Source organism: Rhinolophus sinicus, chromosome 16 (genome assembly GCF_057876585.1).
Source record: "Rhinolophus sinicus isolate RSI-liver-muscle chromosome 16, RSI-T2T, whole genome shotgun sequence".
NCBI classification, from domain to species: Eukaryota; Metazoa; Chordata; class Mammalia; order Chiroptera; family Rhinolophidae; genus Rhinolophus; species Rhinolophus sinicus.
Genome location: NC_142516.1, coordinates 62,458,265 through 62,474,396, shown reverse-complemented (window position 1 = coordinate 62,474,396; position 16,132 = coordinate 62,458,265). Strand labels below are relative to the sequence as shown.

Below are 16,132 nucleotides of genomic sequence, written 5' to 3'. Positions count from 1 at the left end.
ACATGCATTAATGTATAAATACATTAACACAGTAATGGATTTTTTTTTCATAAAAGCAAAAATCCTCTTTGGATTTCTTAGTAAAAACATACTAATCTGGGTCTTTCATAAAAGTAAAGTAGCTTACCATGAACTTTCAGAAAGTGGAGGATACTCCACTTTATACCATTTGGCTTACAAAAGGTTTCATAGGACGCTATACTTTTGGATAGTGGGGGAGACCTATATAAAATGATACACTCGAAAACACTATAGACAGAAAATGAAAATGGTAAGTAAAAATAGAGTTCGAAAAAAACTGGGAAAATTTTAAAGATTTTTTTGTATGCCATCTGAATAAACAAAACCAAATCACTTGGCCTAACTCTTCCTTTAAGAGCTAACTCTTTTCATGTGGTCACCTAAACCGCAGCCAGGTGCTCTTTGAATTAATTCAAATATCGTAGCTCTGATGAGTTTAATGCTGCCATTTTACAATGTGCAAAATAAACCAATGGGGCGGGATCTATTTATAACAGTTCAAAAGAATATACATGAAGAGATAAATCAAATGGTGGACTCAAACACAAAAAATGCTTATAAAAATGCAAAAAGTCGAGTTATCATATTATATATAATTCATGTATTATGTTATTGTTATTTATCTCAAACTGTGGTCAGAAAAGATACTGTGCAATATTTCAATCTTTTGAATTGTAATATCCTAACATAGGGTTTATTTTGGTGGAGATTCCACATACTCTGGAAAAGCACTTACATTGTGCAGATGTTATAGATAGTGTTCTGCCAATGTTAGGTCTACATGTCGTTCCAGTCTTTAATCTGTCCTGAATCTGACTAATTATTCTATTAATTACTGAGAAAGGGATGTTAAAATCTCTAACGATGATTGTTGATTTTTCTGTTTCTCCCTTTATTTCATCAGGTTTTATTCCATGGATTTTTGAAATTATTGAATGTGTGCACAATTGTAAGTTATGTTTTCTTGATGAATTAATCCTTTTTATCATTATGACGTGTCCTTCACTATCTTTGATAACCTCTTTGTTTGACATTTACTTCATTTGATATTAAGGTAGCTTTACCATCTTTCTTACACTTCTGTTTGTATGGGACATCTTTTCCCATGCTTCTACTTTTATCTATTGGTGTCTTTACCTTAAATTATGTCTTTTGTAATCAACATATAGTTGAGACTTGATTTCTTATCCATTCAGACAATCTCTGACTTTTAGTTAAAGTGTTTAGTACATGTGCACTTAGTGTAATCATTAATACAGTTGGCTTTAGGTTTATTATCTTGCTGCCATCTAAAAAGATGTTTTAGCAAAGAAACAGAAAGTTATAGACAGAGACAATAGTTTAGTGGTTACCTAAGTGGTAAGGGGGGATGGGTGTTAGAAGAGGGAAAAGGGGGTCCAATATATGGTGATTGAAGGAAAACTGACTCTGGGTGGTGAACACACAATGCAATATATAGATGATGTAGTATAGAATTGTACACTTGAAACCTATATAATTTTACTAACCAATGTCACGCCAATAAATTTAATAAAAATAAAAATAAAAATGTTTTTGTTTCACTATTTTTAATTTTCTACCTTCTTTAGAGTTAGTCAAATAATTTTAAATAATATCTTTGAAATTTCCTTTTTAAGTATACCTTTTTTTATGTACCTTTTATTTATTTATTGTTTACTGTAGATATTACAATATGCTTTCTTAATTTATAACAGTCTGCTTTGAATTAATACAGGCAGTCCTCACTTTGCATGGCAGTGCAGGACTGTAAAAATGCCCATGTAAGCTGAAACTGTGCAAAGCAATCTTAATAATTAATGGCAAAAATTACAATTGTTCTGTGACCTTTAAAAATTTTTGTCAAAACATTTAAAACTCCCTTACTGTTATTTATAAATGAGTAGGGAAATGGAAAGAAATAGTAAAACTAATATTTATTTAGTACATTGTAACTTAAAACATTAGGAACATTGAAAATTAAAATGTTTTATTTGTTCGGGGAAAAAAAAACATGTCAAGAGTAGTTTGAACAGTACTTGCTTTCTCCTTCTCGTTCTATAATTTAGGATATAGAGTGAGCACTGTTTATGTGCTAATGAGTTGTTATACTCCTTTCTATATTAGGATCTACTTCCAGTATTTTATCCTTTGCATTTTCAATGTCATGAAATATCTCTGAGAGTTCTTATAATGTGAAGTTCTTTGCCTGGTATCTGCACTCTGGTGAATTTTCATCCTTTTTGTCAGAACTGCTTTCCTTAATTTAGATCCATAATTTCACCTTCCCAAGTTCCTCCACCTGCATATCTAGAATCTCTCAAATAGCTGTAGTGTCAACATTCCCAGAGTCAACAATTCTTCTATAATTCCATTTATTTTTTCATTCAAATTTCATTTCTGGGTGTATCACTTGTCATTTTTTTTATTGCACTTTATCTTTTTGGCCAATTCCCTCTTCTGATTGTCTATTTTTGTCAAATGTCATGTGAGTTTATCACTGGGAGACTAGGAGGCAACACAACTACATGCTTTGCTGACTGTGTGAACTAAAAACAGATGCATATTAACCAATCACTAGCAGACTTTGAACTAAATGACATGATTGTTTATTTTCATGACGATGTTATTATGTACATGTTATTTGCATAGTGATTTGTTGCCTGAAGAGCTAGCAGCAAACTATATATTACGCACTTACAGGTAGTATATTATGGTAATGAACTCTGAACTGTATTTTTGTGGGACTGGTGTTACTTAACTAAATCTTAGTAACTGGAAGTCATGCATATTGGAGCCACACACAGGGAAGCCCGCCTTTATTGTTCTACCTCATGAACAACGTGAGAATCTTATTACAGACCTTCTCATTCCGCCCCTTGACCCACTTAGCAGTCCTAGAGATTGGCTTCCTTTAGAGATCTCCACACAGAACTAGCCTACAATCCCATCCAATGTTATCAAGCCTTGGGCTTGGGATGGCCTCTTATCAAAAGTCTGAATCCCCATCACTGCCACGTGGACCATCAATTTCACTGTATGATTTCATGTTCTCTTTAGCAATAGACACATTTCTAAGTACACTCAAAGTTAAAGTGTTTCACATTGACCAATTTGGGTTTAGGATTTTTTTTTTTTTTTTTTACTTAGCATGTGTACATTGAACATCTGTTTGTGTGACCATTAATCTTTTGGAGCTCTTCAAGAGTTTTACATTTGATTGCCCCCAGGTCTGGAGGAATCAAATTCATAGACATCAAAATATGACTAAATATGTAAGATAAGAAATAGGTTCTGTAAGTATTCAGACACTCGAGAGTACTTGGCTTGATCAGGGATTCAGAGAAGGTCTCATCAAAGATTAGAGACATGAACTGCACCTGAATAGTAGTAGTTGGGATTTACAAGAATGACATAGAGAAAGACACTTAAATTATGAGTGCAAACAAAACACCTATTTGGGGAGGCAGCATAGCATGGCACAGTGCAGTTTTTGAACCTGTCTGACCATGATGAAGACCTGATATCTTGAAAATTACAGATGTTTAAGGGCCAACCAGAAAGCTCTCCAGTGTTCCCAGTGATTAGCCAGGTTTGGGGTAGCTGCAGCATAAAACATGTTTAACATATGTTCACTGTGTTGATAACTGTGAAACAACATTTGGCTATCTCTCTATAATTATGTGATTTCTATAAAGCAGATTTAGTCCAAAGACTATGAAGTCTATCATGAATACCACCTTAATTTTGGACAGAATTGCTTAGGTGATATGAATGATTTCTCCATTTACAGGACAGCAAACCCAGGGACAATATCATGTTTATTGTCTTATATGGTTTGTTTTCTGGTGGCAGTGTTTGTTTCCTTTTTTGTTGCCATGATCCCCCATCGCCCTGGTAGCGCCATGGACTTCCTAGATTGTGGGCTGATTCAGCAGACTTCTTCAGGTGGATGAGGCTCTCTTGCTCAGAAAACTTCCTACAGCTTTCAGCCCCTTCTGTTTCTTGGAATAATTTTCCTCGGGCTTACCCTTCTTCCCCCTTAAGGGTAAGCTTCAGAAACCTGAGATTTCTGTGTGGACTGGGGAAAAGGGAGCCTAGGCAGTTTTCCCTTCTGCTGTGGAGCTGGGCCTTCCGTGGACCAGCGCTCTCTAGGTGAGAGAGGCCCTTTGAGTCTACGCGCTGGCCAGGCCAGACACCGGGTTAGGCCCCAGAACGCCTTTTGCCTGTCCATCCCCTTCTCCCTCAGGTTCCAGGGGGGTTGCAGCTGGGACAAGGTACATTCTGAATTTCCTGGGTCACCTAACCACCTATAAATCTCTTTCCTCAAGATGCAGGTGCCACAGTACTTTGTAGAAGTTTAAATGTTAGAGAGTTCCAAACCTTACAGAAATTTTAATCACCATAATTAAATCATTCAAATCTAGTTCCTTTGAAAGCAGATTAGCATACTGGGGTAATTGTAACATGCTGAAAACAGCTGTGGACCAAAACAATTCCACACCAGCACATGCTAAAATAAGTGCAGCATAAAACATTCTCATTGTTTTGGACTCACAAAAACTTATCAACTAATTCATAATTATCCTAGACACAAGAGTTTTTTTGGTTTTGTTGTTTTGTTTTTGCTAACAAAGGTCCTGTTCAGAGAATCTCCATCACTCATTCATTGGGGGACATTATCTCCAACTTCCTCATGAAATACAAAAACGTACATCATGAAACGATGCGTCTCCTAAACTCTCATCATTTAGTGTCCATCCACACAGAGACTGAGTCCAAGAGTATAAACTATGTCCATCCAATTTCTGTTCTGAACACTGACATGCTTGCTAGTATTTGTGGTTTGCTTTGTGAAACCTAAATTGCCCCCACAGGTGTGATGATGATGCTGGTGATGATGGTGATGATGATAAGCTTATAATAAAGCAAAGCAAACAGAAAAAAATACACCGGTAACCTGCTCACTTTGTACTGAGTTTCACACGGGCGCCCACAGTTCCGCACAGGCAGCTATTGCACCATCCTGCACATGCATTCCTTCACAGCGCGCTTCGGCCCACCCAGTCCCATAGCCTGAAAATCATATGAATTATTGGATGAAAGAGTTGAATTGGAGGTGGCTGTTGCTTTGGTCCAATATCAGAGGTCCGCTGAGTCTGCAGAGAGCATTTGGAGGCACAAGTCAAAAAAAAAGGCTTTGTTTTGGGCCCACTGAAAGGGACTGTCCACCATGAATCAGTCCTTTCCAGCGCCATCTGCATAGATAAGCAACTGTTCTCAATCCTGCACCTTTGAAATGCAAAGGACTAGTAGTGGTAATCTTTCCCAGCAGTCACTGAAACACTTTTTGGAAAGTGGCATGTGGAGTCAGGCTTCAGGGGCAGAGAGAGGGCCAAACCAAGTCTTCATCCATTCACCCACTGATTCATTCAAACTTTCATTCATTCACCCAGATTTGTTAGTCGACCAGCAGTCCAGGCTCTGGGTTAAGGTCTAGAAATACAAGAATGAATAATGCTTGCTTCTTTCTCCCAGAGAGATAGACACAAAACCCAATTGGCAAGAGAGATAGACACAAAAACAACAAATCATAGCACCATGCAGCAAAGGCTATAAGGAAATGCTTCTGAACTACACTCTCTCTCCCCATGCATGCACACACTACATTAAATATGAACCAAGTCTGGGGGGGCAACATGGCTGAGCAGCACAGCACACCTGATGGATCAGTTGTTCAGCATTTTGTGCTTTGCTACATTTCTTACGCTTCCTTAATCCTTAAATAAGAAACCTAACTCTAGCTTCCATAAACATCCAAGGGCCCTGAAGTTCCAATCATCCCAGTGTCGGCACATCTTTCACTTTCCTGAAAGTGGCCCCTGAGCTTCCAACGCTACAGACAGGGGAGCCCCGCCTGGTAGCTGCTGTTGCTTCCCTTCCACTACTATTCTCCTTTCCTGGAGTTGGTGGGGAAGGCTTCAACTTCACACCAGTGCTTGTAATTTCTTATTAGACTCCAGGACAGGAACATGCCCTGCTGGCATTTAAGGCTCCTGTCCAGAGGAATTCAGGTGCCAGATTCCTGGGGTTTGTTGGGAAGACGTTTGAAGCCACTACCTAGTTTTGCACTAAAAATTACTTTTTCCCTCTGACCCAGAACTACCGTGTTTCCCCGAAAATAAGACCTGGTCTTATATTAATTTTTGCTCCATTAGTGCTTATTTTCAAGGTATGTCTTATTTTTTCATGTACAACAATCTACATTTATTCAAATACAGTCATGTCATCTTCTCCCGGTACATCGTCATAACGTACTGAATGTGTCTGTCTGGCTGACATTTTAACTGGGGCTTATTTTGGGGGTAGGTCTTATTTTCGGAGAAATACGGTAGATCATACCGTGATGGTTCTCAGCAAGATATCTCTGCATATTCAGGGCACCCAGCCCAAAGGCAGGAAGTAATGTTTGTCTCCCTTCACAGTGTTTAAGAGTCTTCATCCACGTATGGAAGGGCTGGACAGCACATCTATCAATCAGAACACCTATCTCCATACTTTTTACCTTCTCTTTCTCTCATGGCAAGAGTATTCCTTCACACCCCCGAGTTCCCATGGTGAGCGTGAGAGTAGCCTCTTCCCCCTGCAGTTAAAAAGCAAGCAGGTGTTTGCAGATGTCCCACCTTCTGCATCCACAGCAGCACGAGAAGAACGCCAAATCCACATAAGCCCTTATATCTGTGACACTCTTAATTTCAACAAACTATATATTAACTCCTAGTAACCCTTGAAACTTTTCAGAGTGAAGTGAAATTGTTTCACGTGCTCTCTATATTTACACCAGGACTCCCCAAACATTTTAAGGTGCACACGGGAAAAGGGGATGGGACATCATAACTGAGTTACTCATTTAACACGCAGGGGAATAGAACCTCACAGCACATTGGGTAACTTGATTACATTTCATCTTCTTATCCAAAACATGTTAAATCTATAATTAATGCCAGAAAGTAGGAAATGCTCTTCGTAGGAGAGAGGAGTGACTGGTTTTCCCTCTGTGATAAATTGGGGTGTAGGCTAGGGTTCATAAAGTGAGGCATTTCCCCAACCTTGTCCCGGTGGAAAGGGGAATATTTCAGAAATCTTTCAGGAACTCTTACAGCATCGTACAGGAATTCTTACAATCATCAGGAGGTGCTTGAAAATCTACAGGATCAAAACCAAAACCTTTGGGTCTTTCATCAGTGGGCAAGTCACAAGCATCTACCATGCCGCTGGCAGCTTACTAAACCCTGAACGGTTACAGAATGGAAACAAATCTCGATCCTCAAGTTGTCTCCTATGGGAGACATCAATTCCCATTATAGTAAATAGAGAGGCCCTCGAGGATTCCCTGGCATATAGAAAACCCCTAACACATGGTACCTTTGGTGATTAGCACCTGGGAGGTACATAGGCTTCAAAAGTTGCCATGGCAGCACCGAGGGGACCTGGTGTGGGGAAGTCGCCTCGGATCTCACTGAGGAAGTGCTTTGAATCGAGCCCTGGAGGATCAGTATGGAGTTTCCAGGGAAAAAGGAACAGTGTGCTCCAGGCAGAAGGAACAGCACAGAGAAAAGCAAGAGCTTGAATTTACCTTGACAAAAGGAACCCTGCATGTGGCTGGTGTCTATTGAACAGAGGATTGAGAAGGTGAGGTGGGAGAAGATGCTAAAGTAAGGGCAAATTGGGGCCAGATTATGAAGGACCCTCAAGTTCAAGATTTAGTCTGTAGGCAATGGACCCTGAAGTTCAAGATTTAGTCTGTAGACAATGGGGGACAAAATTTTGAGGGGGAGAGTGATGTGATTAAATTTATGATTTAGAAAGATCACTGTGGGGGGAAAAAAAGAAAAAAGAAAAGAAAAAAAAGGACTGGGTGGGATCGCCGAGAAGCAGGAAAGACAAGCTGGGGTTAGAAGGCTCCTGTTGGGACAATGAGGCGATATGATGAGGAGAGTAAAACAGGCAGTGTGACCGAGAAGGTGGGAGATGGGGGAACATTTAAAAGACAGGCTGTTTTTTTTTATTATGAATTACTATGCTATTATTCTTTCCAAGTTAGTGGGTCTAGTTTTCAATGACCCAATGTTCATTTCTACAAATGGCAAGTTCTTTGGGGGGTGGGCGGGGGGAAGACTGGGTTTTGCAAGCTGTGTGCCCGTGACTGGGGAGGACGAGCCTGTTAGACTCGGCAGGCATCATGTGGTGGCAGGTCGCTGAATTGCTGGCACAGGACTCACAAGTATCATAATCAACACTGAACAGGGGTTTTGCCAACCTGTCTTGAAGGAATGACAAATGCCACACTGAGGTTTCATTGTACTTTTTCAGAAAGGGTAGAACAAGTTCTTTCTTGGGTTATAGGCATGAACATTTAAAAGGTAGCTTGCTTCAGCTAACAAATGAAATGCTGCATTCTGGATACAAGAACTGAAAGGGGTGGGGGTGGGGGAAACCGAGGCCACTGAGGATGCTCTAGTTACACTCGGAAGAGCATCCAAACCTGATCAGCACACTGCTGTCAATCATAGAACAATGGAGCCCCCAGACTGTGGTCCCGTAGTTTGAAAGCAGAGATCCTCATTGTTCATAGCAGCATAAACAACAGTTGTTTGGTGCTAGGCTTGGTGTCAGGCGTACAAGAGTTTAAGATGGATGACTGCTTTGGCCTTGGTTTAAATTGAATCCTCATCAAATAAAGGGGAAAATGAAACCCGGGATTTGGCAACTCTCTCTGTTACACGCCCTTCATATAATCAATCCATCCCAAATTCCAGGAACTCGATCTTTAAAATCTTTTAAACACAATGTAATTTGACAATTACATGCCACCACTGCGACCATGGTCCAGCCACCAGCCCCTCTTGCCTAGATTCTGCATTAACCTCCTGGTAGGTCTCTCTGCCTTCACTGTTGGCCACCCCCTCCCACAGGCAGCCAGGATGTTCCTTTTTATTAGAGAAGAAATTAGATCAAGTCACTCACCTGCTCAAAGCCGTCTCCTGGGTGCTCATCACACTGAGAACAAAATCCCACCTCTTACCAGGCGCTCCCTGCTGCACCCGTTACTTCTCCAATCTCATCTCCCACCACGTCCCCTCACTCCCCTACTCCCCCTCCTTTGGCCCTTTTCAAATCCCTTGAAGGCACCAGGTACTCTCCTGCTTTGGGTCTCTACACTTCCTGCACCTCTATCTAGAATGTTCTTCCCTCTATGACATGTACCCAAAATAGTATTTTCCCCTTTCTCTAACCCCTTACCATGCGCTATTTTTTTCCAAAGAATTTTTCCTGATATTTTATTATGCATTTATTTATTTCCCTCCTTCAAGTGCAAACTCCATGAGATCAAGGATTTCGTCTGTTATATTAACTGCTATATTCCAGTGACTAGAATATCAGGTACATAGTGGGTCCTCAATATTTATTAAATGCACAAAAGACTGACTGACTGACTGAGTGAATGATACACTAGCTTCAAGTCCTAACCCAGACTCATTCCCCCTCGTCCTGAAACAACATTCACCTTCACTCTCACAACTTATCAAAACCACCCTAGGCCACATAATGAGGGGATGGGGCAGGCTGTGGAGCTGTGAAAGGTCAGTATATTTTAAAGATACCGGGTTCTGCTCTTCAGACCATTTCAGATACTGTCAAGAACTCAAAATCTGCACCCATTCTGCCAAAGGAGGGGAATTTAAAGCGTGCATCATTTTAGTAATAAACCTCAGATGAAGTGAAGGTATGCCATAACTCTGAATGACCTCAATATACTCCATGGATGCATTATACAAACAAAACCTAACTTTAAATAGTTAACGCATGATTTCAGTCTTTTGATTAAGAATTGCAAAATCAGTACCTCTTTGGGGGAAAATAAAAAGGAAAGCAAGCTTAACGCTAAAGGACTCCAACTCCCTCAAAAGAGCATTCTAGTCAAAGGCCAGAGTGCCCTCTAGTGGCCATTGGCAGCTACCGAAACCACGGGGTGGGGGAGTCACAAAGAGGAAGCCGCCTCATATTCAAATCCATACATGGGATTATTAAAAAATATCTCAGGAGAACTACCTCTGGGTGGTGAACACACAATGTGAGATATAGATAGTGAATTACAGAATTGTACACCTGAAATCTATGTAACTTTACTAACAATTGTCACCCCAATAAACTTTAATTTAAAATAAATAAATAAATAAATAAATAAATAAATAAATAAATAAATAAATAAATAAATAAATAAATAAATAAAATAGCTGTCCCTTCGAAGAAAATGGATGATGGCTATAATGTGGGTAAAGACTCAGTTCCTGTTTTCAAAGGGGTTGAAGACTACTATCGTGTTTACCCGAAAATAAGACCTAGCCGGACAATCAGTTCTAATGCATCTTTTGGAACAAAAATTAATATAAAACCCGGTATTATATATTATATTAATTATATTGTGTTATATTATATTATATTATATTATATTATATTATACCCAGTCTTATAGTAAAATAAGACCAGGTCTTATATTAATTTTTGCTCAAAAAGAGGCATTAGAGCTGACTGTCCGGCTGGGTCTTATTTTCAGGGAAACACGGTATGAAGAACAGAAATTTGGAATTACAACAGAGTAGGATAAATGTTACAAACCAGAATACAAGGTGGACATACTATCCATCGTGCAGGTGAGGAGTGATGCCTGAGCTGAGGGTTGTAAAGGGAGCAGGAGTTAGCCAGGTGAAGGGAATGGTGTGTACATGGGAAGTTATAACCCAGGAGATGGATCCATAGATGCAGAGGCATAGAGGTAAGAAAGAATGTTTAAGGATGCCAGGATTTAATACAAGCTGTGACACTTACTCTTGGTTGCCTGCTCACCAGCCATTCCCTGATCTGTCTTTTCTTGCTGGACTGCTTTTGTCTTGGTGAAAAAAAATATCAGCTACTAATTTTCCTAAGTGCTATTATGACGAGAGGTGGCCATGGGACCCAGCCCTGACCCATGAGATGTAAGGAATCATGTGCTTGAGGGAATGATAAAAGAGGAGACACCCATAAGACAGCCCAGCGTTCTCAATCTGCTTGTTGAAGTTGTGAAGATGTGATGCATGGAGCTGTTGCAGCCATTTACCTGGTGGCTATGAACAGAGACATCGCCCAACACAGTGAGGATGGTCTTTGATGACATTACAGAGCTGCTGAACCAACCCTGGGACCTCCGAGCTCTGGACTTTCTCATTATGACAGGGAAAATAATCCTATGGCTTCAGCCACTCTTGGTGAAATATTCTGTTATTTACAGCCAATGGACACTCACTGATAATGCACTTATTCTATGACATGAGGGCTGTAACATGATGAAATTTGCATTTCAGAAAAGTCAGGCTGATAACGAGCAGAGAATGAATGGAAGAGGGCAAGAGGAGAGGCCAGAGGCAAATTAGGAGACTTATCAAGGTTTAAATGTGGATGGGGGAGGTAGGTGGCGATAAGGCCTGATCTCTACACTGCCAGGAATGGAACAGAAAGGAGATATAAAATATATAAATATATATATATGTAATATACATATTATAAAAATATATAAGTAATGCATATTACATATAATATATACTTATATATGTAATATAATATATATAAATATAATATATATAAAGTGAAATGTATATATATTTTACCTTATATATATTTATATATAATATATATAAACATAATATATATAAGTAATATATATAAATATAATATATACATATATACATATATATATATATATATATATATATATATATATATATATATATATAAATGGACAGGATTTGTTCATTCATAGGGGAAGCTAGAAGATAAGATGAAGGGAGAAGTCATGAGTGAATCCCCAGTTTGGAGCTTGCATAATAAGGTAGGTGGTTGGGTCACTCCTTGGTATAGAGCATTTAGGAAAAGGAGCAAGTCAGGATAGGCTGGTAATAATGAATTCTATTTGGGACACACTGGGTTTGATGAGCCGAGTGGAGTCCAGTAATCAGCTGAGTTTTGTATCGGGAACTGAGAAATCTGGACTTAAGATAAAGATATTTGATATATCCACATGGACATAGTAAGTAAAGATTCAAGTCACTCTTTTTGGAGCATATATAGAGCAAGGGAAATCAGCGACGAGCCTTCACAATCAACATTTGGACGCAGGAAGAAAAGCCACGTTGATTCTAAGGAACAGCAAAAAGCAGAGAGAATGAAGTGCCTCCAAATGGCAAAGAAACAGAAAGACTCCAGAAGGAAACTTTCCACTTCAGAAGAGAGCAGTGAACTAGGGACAGAAAAGGACAGCCTTGGTGACCCTAACCAGAGTGGGTGTACGGAGTGCTGAGCGAGGAGGCCAGAATCAGTGAAGTTGAAGAGATGAAATGGGTATGACCCAAGTAGACTTTCTTTCCAGAAGATGCCTATCAAAAGGAAAGATGGAAGGAGAGTGAAGGAAGGCATGGGATTCAGGGAAGGGTATCTTTGCAAGATGTGGAGGTTTGAATGCTGTTACATATTGAGGGGAAAAAGCAGCAGAGGAGGCGGGGCAGAAGTGTGAGAGGTGAGGGAGAGGTGATAATTGCAGAAGTGAGGTACTGAGGTTGGAGGTGTGGGTGTTGGGGGCCTCCAAATGAACCTTGCAAAGAATTTCAAATCACAGCAAATTAACTCTTTGGTGGAAAATTGAATCCCAGTCAATATCTCCCACCTCCCAAGGATCATGCTAGAATCCCAGTACAGCAACAAAACATCTGAAAGGCCACTCTGGTTGTTAATCATATGGTTAGCACAGAGATGCTCACTATTCAAATATGCAGGGCCCGATCCACTTTGAGGGCAACTGTGAGCCCGTATGCCTGGGGGTCAGCATCCTTAGATTTATCACATAGACAAACCACACACACCCCCACGGCACCACCACTGAGTCTCCATTATTTGTGGGAATTCCCCTCACATCTCCATCTCCAGGCTCCTTCTGACATGCAGGAAATTATTCTCCACTTATCTTGCCTTTATAGGCCACTCCTTCTCTACACCCATCCCTTGAGTAAGCTTGGGTATTTACAGAGAACAGGACTTACAGCAACCTCTGTTTTCCACCTCATCACAAACTGTCTCTGTGGCAAGAGGTGATGAGTGTGGGGGTGGGTGAGGAACACAGGGCAAGCAAAAATTAATACCACAATAAATTATTCTGTCACAAGGGTAGAATCCAAAATTCAGGTGGAGAAACGAATCCTTCACAAGAGGAGAAAATCTCTTCTACTGGATAGTGCTAAGTGGTCAGCTGGCAGTAGGGGGAGGGCCGGAATTTAAGTTTTCCACCTTGACGGAAAGGTCGTCCACTGAAATTGAGAGACAGCATCGTGGACGGACAGGTACCCCAAGGACTGTGCTGCACGTTTGAAACAGCGGCTGTGGGGAAGGGGCGAAGGAACATAGAAACACCACTGGTCAACGTGAAGTCCTTGGCTGGATTATTGTGTGGTTTTCTCCAGCGTGCTTGGCAGCCCCAGGGCAACAATGAAGAAAGCACACAGTTGGATGCCTCCTGGGATGGAATGGGATGTTTCCAGAGACATGGCAGAAAGACAAAGGGGCAAAGGAGAGCAGAGTACTGGCTAGACCCTGGTCAGGCTGGGGGCCACGTGGGCAGAGAGTTGACTTACTACAGTCTAAGATCTCTGAGGCAATGCCCTTCTGAGTGGCGATAGTGGAATGGAAGTGCAAATCACTGCAGGTGAAAACACCAAGGAAGTGAAAGGCTAGGACATAAACTGGCCATTCATGAGGACAGTGAAAGTAACCAGGATGACGAGGAGACAGCGGAAAGCAGTCTCAGAGCCACCTGTCCAGGTTATCAGAGAACGGGGTGGGTGGTGAGTCAACAGAAAGAACCAATACAGATGGATGGAGCCAGACAGCATAAGCCTCACAGTGGGAGGGCTGGTTACAAGAGGCCCGCGGAGTTTGGGGCTTTGACTGGCCTTGCACAGATGCAGGTTAGGTTAAGGCTGCCAACCTCCCTTCCTGGGAACTTACTCTTGTTTTCAGCCACAGGATGCCCCAAAGCGTGGGGAAAGGAGTCAGTAGATAAAGGCTTCTCTCTTTCACTCCCCAAGTGAGGATTTCTCCTTTGTACATTCCAGAGGGATCAAGCCCTAGTTGCCAACAGCAGGACACCTCAATCACGTGCCTTTATAATGGCCTTTTCTGCTTCACTGTCTCCATTTCCTGCTCCCTGACATCCTTCCCCCCCCCCCCCCCCAATGTACCCACACGCAAGCCTCTGTCTCAGGCGCTGCCTGTTGGGTATTGGGCTAAGATCGTTAGGACAAGAAATGGCCTTAGAAAGCAAACTCTCAGGATGGGATTTTGGAGATGATTACCCACCAGTCAGAGGGCAAGGACCCCATCTGGTGGCCATCGATGGATAAAGCGAACAATGAACTCTTACCTGTGAGGGAACAGGTGCAGGTGGAAGGTGAAGAGTAGCGCTTGAACAGTACTGGGAAGTGGAAACTATGAGGATTGTGGCATTCACTGGCTTTGGTAACTGTTTTGAGTATCTTGGGGAAAAGAAAGAAAAAGACAGCTACAGGTCAGCCAACCATCAACTGTAAAAACTAGAGGCTCTCTAGGGACACACTAAGAAGACCCTTATCTCCTGCAGCTGCGGGGCAGACTGTACTGGAAATGAAGCGTACAACCTGTCCGGGAGGCAAAGCTCCAGAGTGGACTGAACACACAGTATCAACAGTTCCCTTACGTCATAGTCAGGAAGAGTGGGACCCAGAGGACCGGGATGGAGCTGCGTAGGTGGACAAGCCTCAGAAGCCGGACCTCCCAGCTCCCCTAAATCATTCCATTTGAGAGAGACCCCTCCGTCCCCCACTTTGCTGGAGGAGAGCAGCCTTCCGGTCTTGGAGACCCTGCAGACTTCACTCGCGGTTGCTGCTTCACAAGCTCTGCCCTGCAGCCTCTCTCTGCCTCTCCCTGATAAAGTATCACAGCCCAGTTCACCCAGAGGAGGGAGAGGCAATCCCTGCTGTGGGGAATCACTGAAGGAAGAGGAGGTTAATATGCATGAGCAGGGACTAGGGGAAGACATGGGAGTGCATCTCGAGAGTGCTCAACTGGGGATGGGTGTGCAGGATATAAGGCTGAATGGGGGAGCAATTATTGGCCTAGGATGGCTGCCTGTGACTCAGGGCTCAACATCTAGAGCCGCCACACCCCCACATGTTGCTGAACTAGTTCCCTGAAGATCAGATATGGTAATGGCCTACAGCAGGGGTGTCCAAACTGTGAGGGCCATTGTTAATTGGCCCACAGCAAATTCCAAAAACATAGTTTGCTTAAATAAACCAGGTGAGGCAATACGTACTTCACCTCGAGTGAGTGGCCCGGCTGTTTGTGTATTTTACCGCATATGGCCCTTGGTGACAAACGTTGAAAAAAGTTTGGACACCCCTGGCCTACAGTAAACGAAGTGGAGCTGCTGGAGCTGCTTGCACAGTGTTAAGGAAGAGATGAGAAGATTCATGCAAGTGAGCACGTTAGATGGAATATTTTTCCAGACAGATAGCTAGTTATGCTGGTACCAGTTGTCACTTAAACCAAACTAGCTTTTACTAAACTATCTCAATTTTTACACGTTACAACGACACTACTCACATATTAGTGGCTGCCTGGAGGTGAGGGGAGAAGCAGGAATTGACTGTAAATGGGCACAAATAGTCTTTTGGGGAGTAAAGGAAACATTGTAAAACTGGATTTCAGTGACGGTGCACAGTGCTATCAATTTATTAAAAATCATTAATCGTCACTAAAAAAATGACTTATACATGTCAAATGGGTAAATTTTATGGTATCTACATTATGCCTCAGTAAAGCTGCTTTAAAAACGACTCCACGAATATCATTTATACACTGTGTAACTTTCATTCCTGTGTCTGGAGATGGCACTTCTCGAAGGCTGAGTCCAAGATGAAGTACTCTGACCTACGACTTGCTTTCAGCTCAGCTTCAACAAGCTAGGATGAGAGTGCAGACAATTCCT

The 16,132-nt window shown here is 41.6% G+C and overlaps 1 long non-coding RNA gene across 2 annotated transcripts in view; it reads right to left on the bottom strand.

The window, feature by feature from the left end:
- LOC141571329 (uncharacterized) overlaps window positions 1-14,641 on the bottom strand; it is an 87,031-nt gene extending 72,390 nt beyond the window's left edge. For both annotated transcript variants that reach the window (XR_016019236.1, XR_016019237.1), the window contains exon 1: window positions 14,528-14,641. This is a non-coding gene — a long non-coding RNA (uncharacterized LOC141571329). The remainder of the gene's footprint in view (window positions 1-14,527) is intronic.
- Window positions 14,642-16,132: the final 1,491 nt, after the last annotated feature.